Source organism: Oncorhynchus mykiss, chromosome 8, assembly GCF_013265735.2.
Source record: "Oncorhynchus mykiss isolate Arlee chromosome 8, USDA_OmykA_1.1, whole genome shotgun sequence".
Taxonomy (NCBI): Eukaryota; Metazoa; Chordata; class Actinopteri; order Salmoniformes; family Salmonidae; genus Oncorhynchus; species Oncorhynchus mykiss.
This window is the reverse complement of record NC_048572.1, coordinates 10,544,616-10,554,590: the sequence shown is the minus strand read 5'-3', so window position 1 is coordinate 10,554,590 and position 9,975 is coordinate 10,544,616.

Genomic DNA, 9,975 nt, shown 5'->3' with positions numbered 1-9,975 from the left:
TTTGTCTCTCCCGTTGGAACAATAAACACCTGGTACAGTGATGTTATAGTACTGTTGGATTGTTTCACACTTTATTCACTAGCGGATCAAGGCAAGAGAACTTGTGAGGGGAAACAGCTCATATCCCCTCTTATCCTCTTTCGCTCGACCGAACAAAACCCATCAACCCAGTTTCCTGATCATAATGTAAATATAGCTCACCCCATGAAGAACACAGACTGTGCTGAAAACACAATATATCCTCAAATAAAACATGAAAGAAAAAGAAAAACACTATTTACAGTAAGGTTTAAATCACAGTTAACATGAAAGAAAAAGAAAAACACTATTTACAGTAAGGTTTAAATCACAGTTAACATGACAGAAAAATAAAAACACTATTTACAGTAAGGTTTAAATCACAGTTAACATGACAGAAAAAGAAAAACACTATTTACAGTAAGGTTTAAATCACAGTTAACATGAAAGAAAAAGAAAAACACTATTTACAGTAAGGTTTAAATCACAGTTAACATGACAGAAAAAGAAAAACACTATTTACAGTAAGGTTTAAATCACAGTTAACATGACAGAAAAAGAAAAACGCTATTTACAGTAAGGTTTAAATCACAGTTAACATGAAAGAAGAAAAAAAGCTGTAACATATAAAATATAACTTATTGTTATATCTTAGGACTTCTTACACCTTTTCAAGTAGGCACTCCCTGTACTTCTAAACTCTGGTTCCATGTCAGATTTTAACACAGGGGAGTAGTTTGAAGCATTCCTAAACTCACAGACCTTTAATTCTAGGGTCAGATTGAAAACACTGTGGGGAGCGCTACAGCATTCCTAAACTAACATCAAACTGGTCTTGAGTCAGATATTGAACAGTGGGGAAAAGCACAGATGAACACTGGGTCTTGTTCTCTGGTCTACAGAAATCTAAGACATTCCTAAACTAACATCAAACTGGTCTTGGGTCAGATATTGAACAGAGGGTAAAAGCCCTGGGAAACATTACTGAACACTGGGTCTTGTTCTCTGGTCAGGTTGAGACCACTGGGGTGTAGTTTTCTACTTTTTAGTAGGATGGTTCACTTGTGTTTTGCACACGTTCTTGACTTAAAGTTCCGCAAAGTCTCGTACACGCCACACACACACACACACACACACACACACACACACACACACACACACACACACACACACACCAGTCGTCAGAGACTGTGGACAGATTTACCTGTCAATCTAGAGGCTTTTCTCCTGAGAGGTGGTGCAGACAGTCATCCTGGTCTCATTTTCTTTGTGTGGGTGTTCGTGCCAGACACAGAAGCCTCCACTCAAAGTAAATTTGCTCACTTTTCTTTCACTTTCCTTTTGTGCCTTTAATAACTCTTCTCAATTTCTATAAACCATTAAAAAACTTGTCAATGTCTATAAACCATTTAAAAACTTGTCAATGTCTATAAACCATTTAAAAACTTGTCAATGTCTATAAACCATTTAAAAACTTGTCAATGTCTATAAACCATTTAAAAACTTGTCAATGTCTATAAACCATTTAAAAACTTGTCAATGTCTAGAAACCCTTTCAACTCTTCTCAATGTCTCAAAGCCCTTCAAAACTCTTCTCAATGTCTCAAAGCCCTTCAAAACTCTTCTTAATGTCTCAAAGCCCTTTAAAACTCTTCTTAATGTCTCAAAGCCCTTCAAAACTCTTCTTAATGTCTCAAAGCCCTTCAAAACTCTTCTTAATGTCTCAAAGCCCTTCAAAACTCTTCTTAATGTCTCAAAGCCCTTCAAAACTCTTCTTAATGTCTCAAAGCCCTTCAAAACTCTTCTTAATGTCTCAAAGCCCTTCAAAACTCTTCTTAATGTCTCAATGCCCTTTAAATTCTTCTCAATGTCTCAAGGACACATAAACAAATATGGACTTAATGGGGCTGAATTAAGGTGTCAGGACATCAAAGCCAGGATGTGGGCATGGCATGGGAAAGCGTGTGTGCGTGTGTGTGTGTGTGTGTGTGTGTCTAACAGTGTGTAAGTAGATAGGTATGTATGTAGGTTCAAACCGATCTACAAACTGATTAGCTACATCTACAGATCCATCTATATACAGCTGTGTCAGATTCAGAGCTGTCTGTATTTCATTTAGCTCAGATTCAGAGCTGTTTGTATTTCATGTAGCTCAGATCCAGAGCTGTCTGTATTTCATGTGGCTCCGATTCAGAGCTGTCTGTATTTCATGTAGCTCAGATTCAGAGCTGTTTGTATTTCATGTAGCTCAGATTCAGAGCTGTTTGTATTTCATGTAGCTCAGATTCAGAGCTGTCTGTATTTCATGTGGCTCCGATTCAGAGCTGTCTGTATTTCATGTAGCTCAGATTCAGAGCTGTTTGTATTTCATGTAGCTCAGATTCAGAGCTGTTTGTATTACATGTGGCTCCGATTCAGAGCTGATTGTATTTCATGTGGCTCCGATTCAGAGTTTTACTTCTAAATGGCACTCTATTTCCTATATAGTGCACTACTTTTGACCAGAGCTCCATGGGCCCCGGTCTAAAGTAGTGCACTTCATGTGGAATAGGGTGCCATTTGGGAAACACACAGAGATTATGAAACTCTAGTATAAAAAAGTGGAGGGGGAAAAAAAACACAACCATGGAAGAGAGGGCTAAGAATAGCAGCTAATTGTGTGAAACCTGCCACTGGCTCTCACACACACACACATTCCTTGGAAACGAGTCTGAACAGTAACCTAAGCTGTCCCACCACAGAAACCAAGGCAATCAGAAAATCAAAGTGCTGTGTGTGTGTGTGTGGGGGGGGGGGGGGGGGGGGGGGGGGGTAAACGAAAGCAGAAGACGTGATGGAAACAAATCGTCCGAAAAATGAGCGGTGTGTGTGTGTGTGTGTGTGTGTGTGTCTGCAATCTGATGTATAGGTGAATGAGAGAGATTTTGTTCACTCGTCCCCTCATCTTCCCCCTTCCTTCACTCCTGGAGAGCATCTGAAGTCCATTCTCTCCCCTCTTCTTCCACCACACACAAATACAACATCTCTCTCTGATGGGCCACTCTCCTCTCTAACTGTGCCCAGACAATTTCGGAGAGAGGAGGAGAAGAGTGGAGGGGTTAGGTGAAGAAGGAGAGAGGAGAGGAGAGTGGAGGGGTTAGGTGAGGAAGGAGAGCAGAGATGAGAGTGGAGGGGTTAGGTGAGGAAAGAGAGCAGAGGAGAGTGGAGGGGTTAGGTGAGGAAGGAGAGAGGAGGAGAGGAGAGTGGAGGGGTTAGGTGAGGAAGGAGAGAGGAGGAGAGCAGAGTGGAGGGGTTAGGTGAGGAAGGAGAGCAGAGAGGAGAATTGGTGAAAGGAGGGTGAGTGCAGAGTTGGAGAGACAGAGACAAAGAGACCGAGAGAAAGAGAGCGAGATGAAGGGTGAGGGTGAAGGAAAGAGTGGAGAGGGGTGGAGATGAGAAGAGAGAGGAGTGGAGAGGAGTAGAGAGGAAATGAGAGAGAATGGTGAAGTGGAGAGGAGAGGGGTGGAGTGGAGGAGAAGAGAGAAGAGCGGGGTGGAGAGAAGAAGAGAAGAGAGTGGAGAAGGGTGGAGTGAGAAGAGGAGAGGGGTAGAGTGGAGAAGAGAGAGAGGAGAAGAGAAGAGGAGAGAAGAGTGGAGAGGAGAGGGGTGGAGCGGAGAAGAGTGGAGAGGAGAGAGAGGAGTGGAGAAGAGAGAGAGGAGAAGAGAGCAAGGAGAGGGGTGGAGAGGAGAGGGTGGAGAGGAGAAGAGGGAGAGAGGAGAAGAGTGGAGAGGAGAAGAGTGGATAGGAAAAGAGAGGAGTCAAAGGAGAAGAAATGAAGTGTTTGTTCACAACCACCAGCTGATAACTTCTCTTATCTCTTGCCCAGCTAAACCACATGCCCCTAGGCCACACCGAGGGAGCTGTGTGTGTGCTTGCATGAACAAGACAGGGCACGTGCCAGACAGACAGAGAAGAGAGAAAGTGTGAAAGAAAAAGGTCAAATAGGATGAATGGAGAAAGTGAGAGTATAAGAGAGAAAATATGGCCATGGAGAAAGAAGGCGAGAGAGCAAGAGAGTAACAGACAGACAGATGGGGGAAAGATGAGTGGAGTTAGCAGGGGCTCGGCTTTGACCTGGTTCCACTCTCTCCCCCATGGTCACCCAGTCGCCTGATGACCACACACATCGCCGGCCCGCCGTGGTGCAACTGGCAGGGCACAGACGCCATCGCCCCACGACACAGAGCCGCCGCCACAATCCTCCAGACACCCCAGCGGGCCGCCATTTTTGCTTGACAGCCCTGACTTAACATCTTTGGAGCTGATAGTTTGCCGTAACAAAAAAAATGACCGTTGTGTCCGTGGAAAATTTGGGAGGGAAAGTGTGAATGTCAAACAACGCTTAGACTGCCACCGTATGTAGAAAACATATACTAGCAAAACATAGCGGCTGCTAAGACATTAACATAAAATCTACAGGTTTTTGAATAGTCGAGTTAAACGTTAAGTTAAATGAGGAGTGAAATGTACACAGAGTATAACAGTGTGTATCCAGACAACGGTGACTGGGGGTTGGGACGCAAATCGGCGACTTGCTCCACATGTTCCGACTCCGGTTGAACCTTTAGGTCCTCGACTTCTGACTCCCCTGTTAATTGCTTATTATTCATTTATTAAAATGACTATTTATTACTGTTTATTTGGGACGCGATATCTTTAAGGCTTTATTCGTTCCAGCTTTAAAAGGCCTGGTGCAGTCAAAAATGTGATTTACCTGTGTTGTATATACATGAGTGTACAAAACCTGCTATTTCCATGACATAGACTGACCAGGTGAAAGCTATGATCCCTAATTTATATCACTTGTTAAATCCACTTCAAATCTCCATAAATGAAGGGGAGGAGACCGGTTAAAGAAGGAGTTTTAAGCATTGAGGCAGTTGAGACATGGATTTTGTGTGTGCCATTTAGATGGTGAATGGACAGGACAGATGGTAGTAGGTTTGAGTGGGTCAAGAACTGCAATGCTGCTGGGTTTTTCACAATCAACAGTTTCCTGTGCTTATCAAGAATGGTCTACCACCCAAAGGACATCCAGCCAACTTGACACAACTGTGGGAAGCCAGCATCCCTGTGGAACGCTTTCGACACCTTGTAGAGTCCATACCCCAACAACTTCAGGCTGTTCTGAGGGCAAAGGGGGGTGCAACTCAATATTAGGAAGTGGTTCCCAATGTTTTGTACACTAAGTGTATATTTCCACACTGAGTTTGTAATAATAATGTGAAATTGTGAAAATTATGATAATGCCCTTTTAGTGTAAAAGCTGTTTGAAAAGGCTGATTTAAATGTCTGCCTGTTTTTGGCCTTCCTGGTGACATCACCAGGTGGTAAATGAGTTAGACTTATAAGGAAGAGGGATCCAAACATTTCTGCCAAAAACAACTCGTTTTCAGTTTCCCCCTCCACACTCAGATCACTTCCAGACGGTCCTTGAAAGACTTTTCTGCTTGAGAAATTGCTCTTTGCTAAGAATGTATTCTTTACCTTTTTAATTTCAAACCATCAACACCATAGTGCCCACCAAGCTCACGACTAAACTAAGGACCCTGGGATTAACCAGTTATTCAAAAAAATTATAATAATTTGATCTTTATTTAACTAGGCAAGTCAGTTAAGAACAAATTCTTATTTACAATGACAACGCTGGGCCAATTCTGCGCCACCCTATGGGACTCCCAATCACGGCCGGATGAGATACAACCTGGATTCGAACCAGGGACTGTAGTGACACACTGAGATGTGATGCACTGAGATGCAGTGCCTTAAACCACTTGGGAGCCCAAATGTAATAAAAAATCTACATAAAAGTCATTATTTATCATGAGAGGGTCATAACCAATAACTAGTAGTGCTGCATACTCAGAGAAAGGATCAAATCTTAGTTTTCTGGTTTAAAAATAAAAGTTATATATTGCTCAGGTCACAAGCTCAAGTTCACAGTAGAAATATGAAACGTTTGATATGATGCATTTCCTATTCAACAACACTATGAATAAGGCTGGAAATGACATAAGCTTTCTAAATTTAACATAATCCAATTATAAAACGACTAACTAATAAGATTTCCTCTGTAAAATACATATTTTCATGTTTAGTGTTCGATAAATGTGCTTATTTTCTTAAGGTCTCTTCTCTGCCCCCATCGCTTTGAACGTGTCAGAGCTCTAGCTTGACTTTCTGAATTCATTAGGAACTCACCTTTCATTACATATGAATCTTGTCCATCTATGACAAACAGAAAGTGTTTTTTTGTTTTAAATCTATGAACTATTTTAGATGAATGGCTATAAATAGATCTCTGAATGTGCTACCGTGATGAAACCACTCTTCTACTGCGCTAGCATGTAACAATCACAGGCAGGTGTGCTTTGTCAGTGGCTGCAATGTGGGGTTCAGCTTGGGATCGATGGACAGTTAGACAAGCTAATTAAATGGTAGGAGGAACATCCCAGCTTCAAGTGGTTTCAGATTGCACATCCTACGTCACACAGGCTCAAAACAAATACTACTGGGTCCGTGAAAACCAAGACTATCACTCAATGTAAGGCATTTCAGTCTACCATGTCCACAGATCAATTTATAAGTGAAAATGTCAGTCGGAACCAGTACCAGAACCACACAGGTCCCCAAAACAGGGGTCCAGATGTTTTAAACTCTTCCCTCTGCAACTGTATCCTGGACTTACTGACGGACTGCCCCCAGGTGGTGAGGGTAGGCAACAACACATCCTCCCCGCTGACCCTCCTCACAGGGGCCCCACTGGGGTGCGTGCTTAGTCACCTTCTATACTCCCTGTTCACCCACGACGGCGTGTCTGCGCACAACTCCAACACCATCATTAAGTTTGTTGATGACACGATGGTGGTAGACCTGATCACCGACGACGACGAGGGAGGAGGTCAGAGAGCTGGCAGTGTGGTGCCAGCACAACAACCTCTCCTTCAGAGTGAGCAAAACAACAGAGCTTATCGTGGACTACAGGCAACTGAGGGCCGAGCACGCCCCCATTCAGATCGACAGGGCTGTAGTGGAGGAGGTCAAAGGCCTCAAGTTCCTCAGTGTCCACATCACTAAGGACCTATCATGGTCCACACACATCAACACAGTCCTGAAGAGGACACGACAATGCCTCTTCTCCCTCAGGAGGCTGAATAGATTTGGCATGGGGCCTCAGATCCTCAAAACGTTCTACAGCTGCACCATTGAGAGCATCCTGACTGGTTGCATCACTGCTTGGTATGGCAACTGCTTGACATCCGACCGCAAGGCGCTACAGAGGGTAGTGTGTACGGCCCAGTACATCACTGGGGCCGAGCTTCCTGCCGTCCAGGACCTCTATACCAGGGGGTGTCAAGGCCCTAAAAATTATCAGAGACTCCAGCCACCCAAGTCATAGACTGTTCACTCTGCTACCGCATGGCAAGAAATACCAGAGCGCCAAGTTTGGGACCAAAAGCCTTCTCAACAGTTTTTACCCCCAAAGCCATAAGACTACTGAACAGTTAGTCAAATTTATTTCCAGACTACTTACATAAACCCCCTTTATTTTATATTCAGAATCATTGCACTGGCTCTATGCTCACTAGACGTTATCCACACATAACTACACTGGCTCTATGCACACTCACTAGACTTTATCCACACATACTACACTGGCTCTATGCTCACTAGACTTTATCCACACATACTACACTGGCTCTATGCTCACTAGACTTTATCCACACATACTACACTGGCTCTATGCACGCTCACTAGACTTTATCCACACATACTACACTGGCTCTATGCACGCTCACTAGACTTTATCCACACATACTACACTGGCTCTATGCACGCTCACTAGACTTTATCCACACATACTACACTGACTCTATGCTCACTAGACTTTATCCACACATACTACACTGGCTCTATGCTCACTAGACTTTATCCACACATACTACACTGGCTCTATGCTCACTAGACTTTATCCACACATACTACACTGGCTCTATGCTCACTAGACTTTATCCACACATACTACACTGGCTCTATGCTCACTAGACTTTATCCACACATACTACACTGGCTCTATGCACGCTCACTAGACTTTATCCACACATACTACACTGACTCTATGCACGCTCACTAGACTTTATCCACACATACTACACTGGCTCTATGTACGCTCACTAGACTTTATCCACACATACTACACTGGCTCTATGCACGCTCACAAGACTTTATCCACACATACTACACTGGCTCTATGCTCACTAGACTTTATCCACACATACTACACTGGCTCTATGCTCACTAGACTTTATCCACACATACCACACTGGCTCTATGCTCACTAGACTTTATCCACACATACTACACTGGCTCTATGCACGCTCACTAGACTTTATCCACACATACTACACTGGCTCTATGCTCACTAGACTTTATCCACACATACTACACTGGCTCTATGCTCACTAGACTTTATCCACACATACCACACTGGCTCTATGCTCACTAGACTTTATCCACACATACTACACTGGCTCTATGTACGCTCACTAGACTTTATCCACACATACTACACTGGCTCTATGTACGCTCACTAGACTTTATCCACACATACCACACTGGCTCTATGCACGCTCACTAGACTTTATCCACACATACTACACTGGCTCTATGCTCACTAGACTTTATCCACACATACTACACTGGCTCTATGCTCACTAGACTTTATCCACACATACTACACTGGCTCTATGCACGCTCACTAGACTTTATCCACACATACTACACTGGCTCTATGCACGCTCACTAGACTTTATCCACACATACTACACTGGCTCTATGCTCACTAGACTTTATCCACACATACTACACTGGCTCTATGCTCACTAGACTTTATCCACACATACTACACTGACTCTATGCTCACTAGACTTTATCCACACATACTACACTGGCTCTATGCTCACTAGACTTTATCCACACATACTACACTGGCTCTATGCTCACTAGACTTTATCCACACATACTACACTGGCTCTATGCTCACTAGACTTTATCCACACATACTACACTGGCTCTATGCTCACTAGACTTTATCCACACATACTACACTGGCTCTATGCTCACTAGACTTTATCCACACATACTACACTGGCTCTATGCACGCTCACTAGACTCTACCCACACATACTACACTGGCTCTATGCTCACTAGACTTTATCCACACATACTACACTGGCTCTATGCACGTTCACTAGACTTTATCCACACATACCACACTGGCTCTATGCTCACTCGACTTTATCCACACATACTACACTGGCTCTATGCACGCTCACTAGACTTTATCCACACATACCACACTGGCTCTATGCTCACTAGACTTTATCCACACATACTACACTGGCTCTATGCTCACTAGACTTTATCCACACATACCACACTGGCTCTATGCTCACTAGACTTTATCCACACATACTACACTGGCTCTATGCATGCTCACTAGACTTTATCCACACATACTACACTGGCTCTATGCTCACTAGACTTTATCCACACATACTACACTGGCTCTATGCACGCTCACTAGACTTTATCCACACATACCACACTGGCTCTATACACGCTCACTAGACTTTATCCACACATACCACACTGGCTCTATACACGCTCACAAGACTTTATCCACACATACCACACTGGCTCTATGCACACTCACTAGACTTTATCCACACATACTACACTGGCTCTATGCACGCTCACAAGACTTTATCCACACATACCACACTGGCTCTATGCTCACTAGACTTTATCCACACATACCACACTGGCTCTATGCTCACTAGACTTTATCCACACATACTACACTGGCTCTATGCACGCTCACTAGACTTTATCCACACATACTACACTGGCTCTATG